The following is a 15,469-nucleotide window of genomic DNA, read 5'->3' as shown; positions in this document are numbered from 1 at the left end:
CTTCTAGTGAGGGGAGGGGCGAGGGTGGCGGTGGCGACGGTCGTGCGGAGGCCTGGCCGGCCGGCTGCAGTGCTCGGGGCTGCACACAGTCGTGGATTTGGAGAGGAGAGGAGGTGGAAGAAGGCCGGCGGTGGAGGGGATTTGGATTGAGGTTTGGGTGGAACTTTTTTTTTGATAAACGTGGGCGGGTGGACGGTGGAGTGGTTAGTGGGGTGGGAGCAGATGCAGGTGGTAGCGTGGGGTTTATAACCCGCGCTACTACTATCGACTTAGTAGTAGCGTGGGTTTATAACCCGCGCTACTAATACGACTGGTCCCGGGAGGCACAGTGGAAATCACTTAGTAGTAGCGAGGGGTAAAAACCCACGCTACTACTATCGGGTTATTAGTAGCGCGGTTTTCTCAAGCTCGCTACTGCTAATTAGCAGTAGCGTTTGTTTTTAAACCGCGCTGCTGCTAAGATTCTGTGTATAAGGTTTTCTCTAGTAGTGACCACTCACTTTAGTACCGATTCGTGGCACGAACCGGTGCTAAAGGTTCGCCACGAACTGGTACTAATGAGAGCGGCCGGCTAGCCGTTGGAACCGGCACTAATGCACACATTAGTGCCGGCTCAAATTCAAACTGGCACTAATGTGCTTCATGTTTGACCCTTTTTCTACTAGTGGCTCTACTTGGCGTGGAAGGCAAGCTAGTTAGTACAGATATGTATATCTCCTCCTTTGTAACCGACCTTGTGTAACCCTAGCCCCCTCCGGTGTCTATATAAACCGGAGGGTTTTAGTCCGTAGGACAACATACAATCATACCATAGGCTAGCTTCTAGGGTTTAGCCTCTCCGATCTCATGGTAGATCAACTCTTGTACTACTCATATTATCAAGAATAATCAAGCAGGACGTAGGGTTTTACCTCCATCGAGAGGGCCCAAACCTGGGTAAAACACTGTGTCCCCTGCCTCCTGTTACCATCCGCCTTAGACGAACAGTTCGGGACCCCCTACCCGAGATCCGCCGGTTTTGACACCGACAGGAGCCAACAATGGCGGGCTAATTTGAAGGGAGACAGCTACTACGAGCTATCCTGACAAAAGTAGTCTTCGGCTGCACAAAGCTCTGGTGGTGACGCCGTCTTGGGCTCCACGATGACCTCCATCTTGCAGTCCATGGTCTTGGTCTTGTTGCACCGAAATGTCAACCTTTGCCTGAGGCCTCGGTACCCCGCGGCTGCGCTTGCCCCCCTTGCACCAAAGAGGAAACAAGGACGTTGCGCGCGCTGGCGCCCGCCTGGCATCGATCGTCATGGCTCACGTCATGAAAGCCTCGCGAGGTTTACCCCACCTTGATATCTCCGCTCCTCGTGAGCCTGCCTGGCTAGGCCGCTCCAGAGGAGGTCTTGCGTCGTCCGCTCGCGAGGGTCTTGGTTGCTTGTTGATGAAGATGGGCCGTACGGCCTGCTGGCTCTCCGCCACGCCGCGGGCCGCAGGCAGGCAAGTCTGGGGACCCCCATTCCCAGAACACCGATAATGAGGGTATGTAGACATACTCTTCCCCTCTCGTTTCTATACATCTCCTAGATAGATCTTACATGATCGTAGGAATTTTTTTGAAATATTGCGTTCCTCAACAGTGGCATCCAAGCTAGGTCTATGCGTAGATGTTATATGCACGAGTAGAACACAAAGGAGTTGTGGGCGTGAGTATATACATATTGCATGCCATCACTAGTTGATTCTTGATTCTGCGGTATTGTTGGATGAAGCGGCTCAGACCGACATTACGCGTACGCTTACGCGAGACTGGTTCTACCGACGTGCTGAAGGAAATATGCCCTAGAGGCAATAATAAAGTTATTATTTATTTCCTTATTTCATGATAAATGTTTATTATTCATGCTAGAATTGTATTAACCGGAAACATAATACATGTGTGAATATATAGACAAACAGAGTGTCTCTAGTATGCATCTACATGACTAGCTCATTGATCAAAGATGGTTAAGTTTCCTAACCATAGACATGAGTTGTCATTTGATTAATGGGATCACATCATTAGGAGAATGATGTGATTGACTTGACCCATTCCGTTAGCTTAGCACTTGATCGTTTAGTTTGTTGCTATTGCTTTCTTCATGACTTATACATGTTCCTATGACTATGAGATTATGCAACTCCCGTTTACCGGAGGAACACTTTGTGTGCCACCAAACGTCACAACGTAACTGGGTGATCATAAAGGTGCTCTACAGGTGTCTCCAAAGGTACTTGTTGGGTTGGCGTATTTCGAGATTAGGATTTGTCACTCCGATTGTCGGAGAGGTATCTCTGGGCCCACTTGGTAATGCACATCACTATAAGCCTTGCAAGCATTGAAACTAATGAGTTAGTTGCGGGATGATGTATTATGGAACGAGTAAAGAGACTTGCCGGTAACGAGATTAAACTAGGTATTGAGATACGACGATCGAATCTCGGGCAAGTAATATACCGATGACAAAGGGAACAACGTATGTTGTTATGCGGTCTGACCGATAAAGATCTTCGGAGAATATGTAGGAGCCAATATGGGCATCCAGGTCCCGCTATTGGTTATTGACCAGAGAGGTGTCTCGGTCATGTCGACATAGTTCTCGAACCCATAGGGTCCGCACACTTAACGTCCGTTGATGATATAGTACTATATGAGTTATGTATGTTGATGACCGAATGTTGTTCGGAGTCCGGGATGAGATCACGGACATGACGAGGAACTCCGGAATGGTCATGAGATAAAGTTTGATATATGGGATAATAGTGTTTGGTCACCGGAAGGGGTTCCGGATGTTTCCCGAAATGTTTGGGTACGAAAACACTTTATTTGGGCCAAAGGGGAAAGCCCACAAGGTTTTTGGAAAGCGCAAAAGGAAGTTTTGCGGAGTCCAGGGGCCAGACGCCAGGGTCCCTGGCGTCTGGGTCCAGACGCCGGGAACCCTGGCGTCTGGCCCTGGAGTCCGAGAAGGACTCTTGCCTTTCGGGTGAAACCGACTTTGTGGAGGCTTTTACTCCAAGTTCCGACCCCAAGGCTCAACATATAAATAGAGGGGTAGGGCTAGCACCCAAGACACATCAAGGAACACCAAGCCGTGTGCCGGCAACCCCGTCCCCTCTAGTTTATCCTCCTTTCTAGTTTTCGTAGTGCTTAGGCGAAGCCCTGCGGAGATTGTTCTTCACCAACACCGTCACCACGCCGTCGCGCTGCCGGAACTCATCTACTACTTCGCCCCTCTTGCTGGATCGAGAAGGCGAGGACGTCACCGAGCCGAACGTGTGCAGAACTCGGAGGTGCCGTGCTTTTGGTACTTGGATCAGTCGGATCGTGAAGACGTACGACTACATCAACCACGTTGATATAACGCTTCCGCGAACGGTCTACGAGGGTACGTAGACAACACTCTCCCCTCTCGTTGCTATGCATCACCATGATCCTGCATGTGCGTAGGAATTTTTTTGAAATTACTACGTTCCCCAACACGTGCTTCGCACACAGGTGGCTAGTGGGTGTATGTTTCTCCAACTTTAGTTGAATCAATTTCAACGAACAGGGTCTTTCTGAAGATCAAAAGCAATCACTATACTACGTTCTGGTTTTTGATGCGTAGGTAAGAACGGTTCTTGCTAAGCCCGTAGCAGCCACATAAAACTTGCAACAACAAAGTAGAGGACGTCTAACTTGTTTTTGCAGGGCAAGTTGTGATGTGATATGGTCAAGTCGTGATTACATAAATTGTTGTATGAGATGATCATGTTTTGTAACACAGTTATCGGCAACTGGCAGGAGCCATATAGTTGTCGCTTTATTGTATCAAATGCAATCGGCATGTAATTGCTTTACTTTATCACTAAGCGGTAGCGATAGTCGTAGAAGCAATAGTTGGCGAGACGACAACGATGCTTCGATGGAGATCAAGGTGTCATGCCGGTGACGATGGTGATCATGACGGTGCTCTGGAGATGGAGATCAAAAGGCACAAGATGATGATGGCCATATCATATCACTTATTTGATTGCATGTGATGTTTATCCTTTATGCATCTTATTTTTCTTAGTTCGGCGGTAGCATTATAAGATGATCTCTCGCTAAATTTCAAGGTACAAGCGTTCTCCCTGAGTATGCACCGTTGCTACAATTCGTCGTGCCGAGACACCATGTGATGATCGGGTGTGATAAGATCTACGTTCACATACAACGGGTGCAAGCCAGTATTGCACAAGCAGAATACTCGGGTTAAAATTAACGAGCCTAGCATATGTAGATATGGCCTCGGAACACTGAGAACGAAAGGTCGAGCGTGAATCATAGAGTAGATATGATCCACATAGTGATGATCACCATTGAAAACTACTCCATCTCAAGTGATGATCGGACATGGTTTAGTTGATATGGATCACGTGATCACTTAGATGACTAGAGAGATGTCTATCTAAGTGGGAGTTCTTAAACTAATATGATTAATTGAACTTTAATTTATCATGAACTTAGTACCTAATAGTATTTTGCATGTCTATGTTATTGTAGATAAATGGCCCGTGTTGTTGTTCCGTTGAATTTTAATGCGTTCCTAGAGAAAGCTAAGTTGAAAGATGATGGTAGCAATTACACAGACTCGGTCCGTAAGTTCAGGATTATCCTCATTGCTGCACAGAAGAATTACGTCCTGGAAGCACCTCTAGGTGCCAAACCCGCTGCAGGAGCAACGCTAGATGTTATGAACACCTGGCAGAGCAAAGCTGATGACTACTCGATAGTTCAGTGTGCCATGCTTTACGGCTTAGAACCGGAACTTCAACGACGTTTTGAACGTCATGGAGCATATGAGATGTTCCAGGAGTGGAAGTTAATATTTCAAGAAAATGCCCAGATTGAGAGATATGAAGTCTCCAATAAGTTCTACAGCTGCAAAATGGAAGAGAATAGTTCTGTTAGTGAACATATACTCAGAATGTCTGGGTACCACCACCACTTGACTCAACTGGGAGTTAATCTTCCTAATGATAGTGTCATAGACAGAGTTCTTCAATCACTGACACCAAGCTACAAAAGCTTCATGATGAACTATAATATGCAAGGGATGGATAAGACAATTCCCGAGCTCTTCGCAATGCTAAAGGCTGCGGAGGTAGAAATCAAGAAGGAGCATCAAGTGTTGATGGTCAACAAGACCACTAGTTTCAAGAAGAAGGGCAAAGGGAATAAGGGGAAATTCAAGAAGAACGACAAGCAAGTTGCTGCTCAAGTGAAGAAGCCCAAGTCTGGACCTAAGCCTGAGACTGAGTGCTTCTACTGCAAAGGGACTTGTCACTGGAAGCGGAACTACCGCAAGTATTTGGCGGAGAAGAAGGATGGCAAAGTGAAAGGTATATTTGATGTGTACCTTACTAATGCTCGCAGTAGTGCCTGGGTATTTGATACTGGTTCTGTTGCTAATATTTGCAACTCGAAATAGGGGATACAGTTTAAGCGAAGATTGGCTAAGGACAAGGTGACGATGCGCGTGGGAAATGGTTCCAAAGTCAATGTGATCGCTGTCAGCACGCTACCTCTACATCTACCTTCGGGATTAGTTTTAGACCTGAATTATTTGGTGTCAGCGTTGAGTATGAACATTATATCTGGATCTTGCTTGATGCGAGACGGTTATTCATTTAAATCAGAGAATAATGGTTGTTCAATTTATATGAATAATATCTTTTATGGTCATGCACCCTTCATGGGTGGTCTATTTTTACTAAATCTTGATAGTAGTGATACACATATTCATAGTATTGAAGCCAAAAGATATAAGTTTAATAGTGATAGTGCAACTTATTTGTGGCACTGCCATTTAGGTCATATTGGTGTAAAGCACATGAAGAAACTTCATGCGGTTGGGCTTTTGGAATCACTTAATTATGAATCACTTGATGCTTGCGAACCATGCCTCATGGGCAAGATGACTAAGACTCTATTCTCCGAAACAATGGAACGAGCAACAGACTTATTGGAAATTATACATACTGATGTATGCGGTCCGATGATTTTTGATGCTCGTGGCGGGTATCGTTATTTTCTGAACTTCACAAATGATTTGAGCAGATATGGGTATATCTACTTGATGAAACATAAATCTGAAACATTTGAAAAGTTCAAAGAATTTCAGAGTGAAGTCGAAAATCATCATAACAAGAAATTAAAGTTTCTGCGATCTGATCGTGGAGGAGAATATTTGAGTTATGAGTTTGGTCTTCATTTGAAACAATGCGGAATAGTTTCGCAACTCACACCACCTGGAACACCACAACGTAATGGTGTGTCCGAACATTGTAACCGCACTTTATTAGATATGGTGCGATCTATGATGTCTCTTATTGATTTACAGCTATTGTTTTGGGGTTATGCTTTAGAGATGGCTTCATTCACGTTAAATAGGGCACCATCGAAATCCATTGAGACGGCACGTTATGAACTGTGGTTTGGCAAGAAACCCAAGTTGTCGTTTCTTAAAGTTTGGGGCTGCGATGCTTATGTGAAAAAGCTTCAACCTGATAAGCTCGAACCCAAATCGGAGAAATGTGTCTTCATAGGATACCCAAAAGATACTGTTGGGTACACCTTCTATCACAGATCCGAAGGCAAGATATTCGTTGCTAAGAATGGATCCTTTCTAGAGAAGGAGTTTCTCTTGAAAGAAGTGAGTGGGAGGAAAGTAGAACTTGATGAGGTAACTGTACCTTCTCCCTTATTGGAACGTAGTTCATCACAAAAATCAGTTCCAGTGATTCCTACACCAGTAAGTGTGGAAGCTAATGATGATGATCATGAAACTTCTGATCAAGTTACTACCGAACCTCGTAGGTCAACCAGAGTAAGATCCGCGCCAGAGTGGTACGGTAATCCTGTTGTGGAAGTCATGTTACTTAACCATGACGAACCTACGAACTATGAGGAAGCGATGATGAGCCCAGATTCCGCAAAATGGCTTGAGGCCATGAAATCTGAGATGGGATCCATGTATGAGAACAAAGTGTGGACTTTGGTTGACATGCCCGATGATCGGCAAGCCATAGAGAATGAATGGATCTTCAAAAAAAGACTGACGCTGACGGTAATATTACTGTCTACAAAGCTCGACTTGTTGCGAAAGGTTTTCGACAAGTTTAAGGAGTTGACTACGATGAGACCTTCTCACCCGTAGTGATGCTTAAGTCCGTCCGAGTCATGTTAGCCATTGCCACATTTTATGGTTATGAAATTTGGCAAATGGATGTCAAAACTGCATTCCTTAATGGATATCTTAAAGAAGAGTTGTATATGATCCAATCGGAAGGTTTTGTCGATCCAAAAGGTGCTAACAAAGTGTGCAAGCTCCAGCGATCCATTTATGGACTGGTGCAAGCCTCTCGGAGTTGGAATATACGCTTTGATAGTGTAATCAAAGCATATGGTTTTATACAGACTTTTGGAGAAGCCTATATTACAAGAAAGTGAGTGGGAGCTGTGTAGCATTTCTGATATTATATGTGGATAACATATTGCTGATCGGAAATGATACTGAATTTATGAATAGCACAAAAGGATACTTGAATAAGAATTTTTCATTGAAAGAACTCAGTGAAGCTGCTTATATATTGGGCATCAAGATCTATAGAGATAGATCAAGACGCTTAATTAGACTTTCACAAAGCACATACCTTGATAAAGTATTAAAGAAGTTCAAAATGGATCAAGCAAAGAAAGGGTTCGTGCCTGTGTTACAAGGTGTGAAGTTGAGTCGGACTTAATGCCTGACCACTGCAGAAGATAGAGAGAAAATGAATGCCATTCCCTATGCTTCAGCCATAGGTTCTATCATGTATGCAATGTTGTGTACCAGACCTGATGTGTGCCTTGCTATCAGTTTAGCAAGGAGGTAACAAAGTAATCCAGGAGTGGATCACTAGACAACGGTCAAGAACATCCTGAAATACGTGAAAAGGACTAAGGATATTTTTCTCGTTTATGGAGGTGACAAAGAGCTCGTCGTAAACGGTTACGTCAATTCAAGATTTGACACTGATCCAAATGACTCTAACTCACAAACTGGATACGTATTTTTATTGAATGGTGGTACTGTCAGTTGGTGCAGTTCCAAACAGAGCGTCGTGGCACGATCTACATGTGAAGCGGAGTACATAGCTACTTCGAAAGCAGCAAATGAAGGAGTCTGGATGAAGGAGTTTATATCCGATCTAGGTGTCATACCTAGTGCATCGGGTCTAATGAAAATCTTTTGTGACAATACTGGTACAATTGCCTTGGCAAAGGAATCCAGATTTCACAAGAGAACCAAGCACATCAAGAGACACTTCAATTCCATCCGCGATCAAGTCAAGGAGGGAGACATAGAGATTTGCAAGATACATACGGATCTGAATGTTGCAGACCCATCGGCTAAGCCTCTCTCACGAGCAAAACATGATCATCAACAAGACTCCATGGGTGTTACAATCATTACAATGTAATCTAGATTATTGACTCTAGTGCAAGTGGGAGACTGAAGGAAATATGCCCTAGAGGCAATAATAAAGTTGTTATTTATATTTCCTTATATCATGATAAATGTTTATTATTCATGCTAGAATTGTATTAACTGAAAACTTAGTAAATGTGTGAATACATAGACAAACAGAGTGTCACTAGTATGCCTCTACTTGAATAGCTCGTTAATCAAAGATTGCTAAGTTTTCTAACCATAGACATGAGTTGCCGTTTGATGAACGGGATCACATCATTAGAGAATGATGTGATTGACTTGACCCATCTGTTAGCTTAGCACTATGATCGTTTAGTTTATTGCTATTGCTTTCTCCATGACTTATACATGTTCCTATGACTATGAGATTATGCAACTCCCGAATATCGGAGGAACACTTAGTGTGCTATCTACAGGTGTCTCCGATGGTGTTTGGCATAGATCGAGATTAGGATTTGTCACTCCGTGTATTGGAGAGGTATCTCTGGGCCCTCTCGGTAATGCACATCACTATAAGCCTTGCAAGCAATGTGACTAATGAGTTAGTTGCGGGATGATGCATTACAAAACGAGTAAAGAGACTTGTCGGTAACGAGATTGAGCTAGGTATTGAGATACCGACGATCGAATCTCGGGCAAGTAACATACCGATGACAAAGGGAACCAATGTATGTTGTTATGAAGTTTGACCGATAAAGATCTTCGTAGAATATGTAGGAACCAATATGAGCATCTAGGTTCCGCTATTGGTTATTGACCAGAGTAAGTCTCGGTCATGTCTACATAGTTTTCAAACCCGTAGGGTCCGCACGCATAATGTTCGATGATGATCGGTATTATGAGTGTATGTGTTTTGATATACCGAAGGTAGTTCGGAGTCCCAGATGTGATCATGGACATGACGAGAAGTCTCGAAATGGTCGATACATAAAGATCAATATATTGGAAGGCTATATTTGGACACCGGAATGGTTCCGGATGAGTTTGGGCATTTACCGGAGTACTAGGAGGTTACCGGGAGCCCCCCCCCCCGGGGGGGGGGGGCTTAATGGGCCTACATGGGCTTTAGTGGAAGAGAGAGGAGAAGGCCAAGAGGAGGTGCACGCCCCCCCAAGCCCAATCTGAATTGGGAGGGGGACGGCCCCCCTTTCCTTCCTCCCCTCTCTCCCTTCCTCCCAGCCCCCTCCTAGTAGCACTAGGAGAGGGGGGAACCTACTCCTAGTAGGAGTAGGATTCCCCCCTTGGTGGCGCGCCCAAGGTGGCCGGCCGGCCCCCTCCTCTACCCCATTTATATACAGGGGAGGGGGAACCCCATAGACACACAAGTTGATTGTTTAGCTGTGTGTGGTGCCCCCCTCCACAGAGTTCCACCTCGGTCATATCGTTGTAGTGCTTAGGCGAAGCCCTGCGTCGGTAACTTCATCATCACTGTTATCACGCCGTCGTGCTGACGAAACTCTCCCTCGGCCTCAGCTGGATCAAGAGTATGAGGGATGTCACCGAGCTGAACATGTGCAGGTCGCGGAGGTGTCGTGCGTTCGGTACTTGATCGGTTGGATCACGAAGACGTTCGACTACATCAACCGTGTTTCATAATGCTTCCACTTTCGGTCTATGAGGGTACGTAGACATATTCTTTCCCCTCTCGTTGCTATACATCTCCTTGATAGATCTTGCGTGATCCTTGGAAAATTTTGAAATACTGCGTTCCCCAACAAGAACCGCCTCCACCGTAAGCCGGACCATGAGAGCCGGGTCCTGAGCCGCCACCCAGCCCATGATTATTCTGAAAGAATCTTGAATTTCTGTACTCGCTCATAATGAAGCAATCCTTCGAGAGGTCAGCGGTCGGCTTTTCCCGTGTACCATGTTTCGGGCAGGGCTGATTCATCATCTCTTCAAGATTGAAAATTTGTCCTCCAAATCGAGGGTTTGGCTTTCCCTTACGACACTGACCATTATTCTGTGTATTGGTGTTAGCCACAAAATCCAAACTACTATCAGCTTTGCGCTTACCATTGCCCCCCTGATTCACCGTGTTATGCTGCTGCCCTTTGGTGTTGCTACTCTTATTTCCCTTACCCGGCCTTTCCTCATCAGACTCGGGGTCCTTGGTACTATCAGAGTCGGCATACTTGACCAGAGCCGCCATCAGTTCCCCCATGTCACTGTAGTGGTATTTGAGCCGCCCCAGCTTCTGCTTAAGATGCATAAAACGACAGTTTTTCTCCGACATTAGAACTGCTGAGCCGGCATTGATACGATTCGATGAGTGAAGGATGGCTGAGACCCGGCGCACCCAATGGGTTGTTGAATCGCCCTCTTCTTGGACACAAGAGTCCAAATCCACAATTGACATAGGCTGCTTGCACGTGTCTTTAAAATTCTGGATAAACTGGGCTTTTAACTCGGACCATGATCCAATGGATTGGCAGGCAGCCCTTTCAGCCAAGTACGGGCCGTCCCATCCAGCAACTCCATTGCCATCTCATAAATTTCAACCCCCTCTTCAGGGGGTTGATCCGCCGTGTATTAGCCACTTTGCAAGGACCCTTGAAATCCTTGGGTAAACGCTCATTATGCAGAGCTGGCACTAAACATGGCACGCCCAAGGTTCTAGAGGTCACGCCTGCCTCCACGGAGGCTGTCGGATAAGCCAGAGAATACTGATGAGTCGTTTGCTGAGCCGCCAGCTCGGCCTCCTGACGCGTTCTGCCCTGATCCACGGAAGCTTGAGCATTGGCACCACCGCACGCCGGGTCATTCCCACGAGGATGGTTACGGCGCCGCTCATTGCTTGAAATCGCTGGTGATTCAATGTGTCTTTTTAACTCCGGCTTGGACGAGGAGTTGAGTGAATTCGCTCGCGACTATAGGAATAAGCCGCCTGCTGAGCCACAGCCGTCTGAAGGAGTTCCCTGGCACGCCGTGTCTCTATCGATGTTGGAGACTTGCCTTCAACCGGTAGAACCACCAATCGCGATGCTGTAGCGATCATATTGTCCAAAGGATTAGAGTAATGACCCGGTGGCGTTGAAACATGTTGAGGTGGGGTATTATTCACATGTGGAGAGCCCATCATGCATGGCTTAACCGGTGCTCCAGCCCCAGGTGCTTCAACCGTCTGGTTTACCAGCGGCGGGTCACTGGTTCCTACTCCAGGCGTGTTGAATAGGTTCCTTGGTTCGTAAGCCGGGGGTAGATGACTCCGGTCCCTCCTCCTCATGACCTCATTTGAAGTGTTCTGATCCAACATGAGCCGAAAGGAATCCGCCTGGATCCGTTGTGCCTGAGCATCCAAAATAGCCCGTTCTGTAGCCATCCTAGTGTTCTCAGCTGCCAGCTCCTCCTTGGCTTGAGCTATATCATCTCATAGCTTAGCCACATCCACCTTGTGCTGTTCTTGGTTGTCCAGGGTTACCTCCACCCCCATCAGAGTCGCTAGAGCCTCCAGCAATTCGGAGAGAACTTGAGCCGGCGGGCGCGCAGAGCCGCTAGCACCAGCCGCCGCCGCAGCCATTGAACTGGAGGTCATAGCCGCGGCGGTTGTTGAACCAAGCGTCGGTTGTGTATCGGCCATGAAGATTGCAACCATGTTCAGCGGCTCGTAGGGGTCCAGAATACTTTCACCATCGGAATAACCCCCAAGCTGGCCGTCTTGCAGTTGATACAATGAATTGGTCTCGCCCGTGGACGACTCACCATCAGAATAGATGGCCGTCTCACCGCTAGACACAGATCTTTCCTCAGATTCCACCCCATGGATGAACCCAACGAAGGCGCGTTTCACGGCGGGCTGAACCCGGGTGGGTTGTGCACGCTGAACCGTCTCGACGATGTCGGTGCAAATGTCCGGCTTAGGGCCCGATTCGCCGATCTTGCCGATGAAAACGTGGATTACGTCGAAGGGGACCCAGTACCCGTACTCCACTGAGCCGGTCTCGGGGCCCCAGCCTGCATCATCGATATAGAGCTTGCTGCGATGACTCTTGGTCATCCGGCCCACAGCATATCCCTTGATCCCTTCAAAGTTGCCCTGTAAGAACTCGAAACCACCGTGCGCAGGCCCCATGATGGGTGCCAACTGTCATGGAATTGTCACGGCAGATGTCCTAGCAGAAGGACTTAGTCGTGGAGCCATCGCAACTAGGTTAGCTTAAAGGGGTTAAACGGGACAAAGGCCATAGGGAGTTTATACTGGTTCGGCCCCTTGCGGTGAAGGTAAAGGCCTACTCCAGTTTTAGGTGGTATTGCTTGGGGTTCGATTACCAAGGAGCGAATATGCTTGACCTAGTTCTCGGTCTCTTGTTTCTTGTCTTGAACCGCCGCCAGGTCATCCATTTATATACATAGGTTGACGCCCAGCGGCTCATGGAGTCCCGGCCGGCTCATACACAACGTGTCCGGCTCGGTGACTAACTACACATGCCTTACAATACAAGTCATACATACATGGCGGTTTACAGATGTGGGCTTTAAGTCGTCTCTGGGCTTTGGTCCTTCAGTAAACCTGCTTCGTGAACCGCCATCTTCAACATCTTCCTGGGCTTTGTATTTTATGAAACACCAGCGGTATGACCCAGCCCCTCCTGGGCGGGTCATACCCAATAGTTATACCCCCAACAACATGCGTTGTGACCCCCACCACTGCACCACCATTCCTCTGTGTCAAGTCGTCATCCATAATCTACATCTCAGCATCGTAGTCAACCACTAGATCTTCAGAAATGAACACTCCTCAATATCTTTCAGCGACCACAATCATCGTGGAGCTGTATGAAGTCGCTGCAGCATAGCTTCCAGTTACCCCACTCAGCCAACCAGATCTGAATCACCAACACCAAGCCGTTGATCATAGCGTTGTTTCCCTATCACCGCCTGCCCGAAAGTCCTGAACATCGCTTCCATGTTCCAGCTCCCAGCAGAGAGCACCGTAATGGTGGAGAGGCCACCACAAGTCAACGCATAATGAATCTTTGCACCGCCAAAGGCCAGCAGTCATCAATGACGATCACGTGCAACGCCCAAGGCCGAAATGCAAGCAGGGGCCTAACTAAGAAATTGCACGCCAGCAGGCTTGCGCCGAACACTCATCTGTGGTGATGACCGAGCAGACGATAGAATGCATCACTCTGCCAGCCATGAACTCCGTTGATCCAAGGTGTCAAGAGATCCATGTACGCGCTTAGCAAATAATGGTAGATCTGGGGATAGCACTGTGTGCTGGCTTAACCAATCCCCTCCTTTTATTTCTGAACGTGTTGCTAAGGATTGTAATTCTGTGAGTTTGGAATAAAACACCCTTTTTCATCGCAAAAAAAGAGATCCATGTGCGCGCCTGTCGCATGGGAGACTTGCCATCTTGTGCATGGGAGCGGACGCAACAGTTCACGCGGGATCATAGATGTGGCGCTTGGAACTATGGCTGGAGGTATGTCGGGTCTCCCAACCATTACTATGATTGGCTGAGGACTGACATGGCGGCATTAGAAGACGCAAGGGCCGAAAAAGGGGAAAACGAGGAACACCTCGCCGCCGCCACCCACCGTCGGACGGTTTCCTCGAGTGCTTGTTGTTAAGCAGGTGTCTGAATTTTTTTGTGTGAATGGAGCTCGAGCCCCGGTGATGTCTGTCTGAACATTTTGGTACTTGGGGGCAGAGTTTTTTTTATGACTGGGTACGTAGAGAGTTGGTTGAGAAGATAATGATGTTCTTTTGTGCAAAACGGTTGGATCGGTGAACAAGGTAGATGATCTCGACTGGACATTTTGGATTCAACACCACACATACGTATTCCGTGTGTTTCACCAAAGATGGGCTGGATCGATCCTTTTTATGAAGAAAACATCCATGCTTCAGCTAGTGATTCACGGAATCTATGTGGAATCTATCCAAGAGCATGATCCTTCTACAATCAGGTTGGTGTGCTCTGCTCGAGATGCAATTCTTCACCTTCCCTTCCTTCCTTGAGTCGTGCCAACACGTCTTCTACACTCGTTGTGCTACTAGTAAATATCCAAAGGCAACTACAACTCGCATGGACGGGGCATTGCTCGTTTTTGAATAAAATATACTCATCTATAGTAGAAGTTGAAGTTGGTGAACAAGCAACCACTACCTTTGCTCTGTGTCTTGAGGTTGAGGAATTTTCAAATGAGTTTTTAACCTAGAGCCATGGCAATTCAATAGTACATTCTTTATTTTGAAATGCTGCATTTGGAAGAGACTTTCACTCTATTCTGAATCCTATAGGCATCTTTGGAACTTTGGAACAAAAGCATGTGAGCAAAAAAATAAACACAAAAAAGTGAACATCTAAACTTTACTCCTGAAACAATTGACATATTGTTTACAATGTGGGGAAGAATAAACTCGGGGATAGTAGAGTCCCAAAGTTCAGACAAACTAGAAACAAAATAAAGTTTAGCTAAGCTATCAGCAACCACATTAGCTTCTCTACAACAATAACTGTAGTCAATACTTGCAAAATTCAAAGGGAGCTGAATACATTCTGCTATTACTGCCACATCAGGGCCCATATAATCATGTGCTCGTCTAACAGCCTCCACCGCAAGTATGCCATCTAATTCAATGTATACCTTATTGCATCCAATTCTCCCTGCTAGGTATAGGTCATTCTAAATAGCACTCAACTCTGCTATTCTGCAATCCAAACATGGGGTAGAACCTAAGTCGTTACCAAAATAAAATTTCCTTTAATGATCTCCCGCCACCGCTCCACTGGAGTATGAGAGTGTTTCCTCCCGAAATGATGCTTCCACATTAATCTTAACAGTCCTTCGATTGATTTTTTCCACGTATGAATCTCCTTTCAAACTGAATGATTTTGTGTTGTAGCTTTGATGAAGTTTTTTTGCCAAAACTTTGGTCAAAACAGTCGAGCGATGTAGCTCCTATATCATCTCTCATTCGCCTACTTGGTG

The sequence above is a fragment of the Triticum urartu genome, chromosome 7A, assembly GCF_056163025.1.
Source record: "Triticum urartu cultivar PI428250 chromosome 7A, HENAU_Tu73, whole genome shotgun sequence".
Classification (NCBI taxonomy): Eukaryota; Viridiplantae; Streptophyta; class Magnoliopsida; order Poales; family Poaceae; genus Triticum; species Triticum urartu.
Note: the sequence above shows the minus strand (reverse complement) of the source record.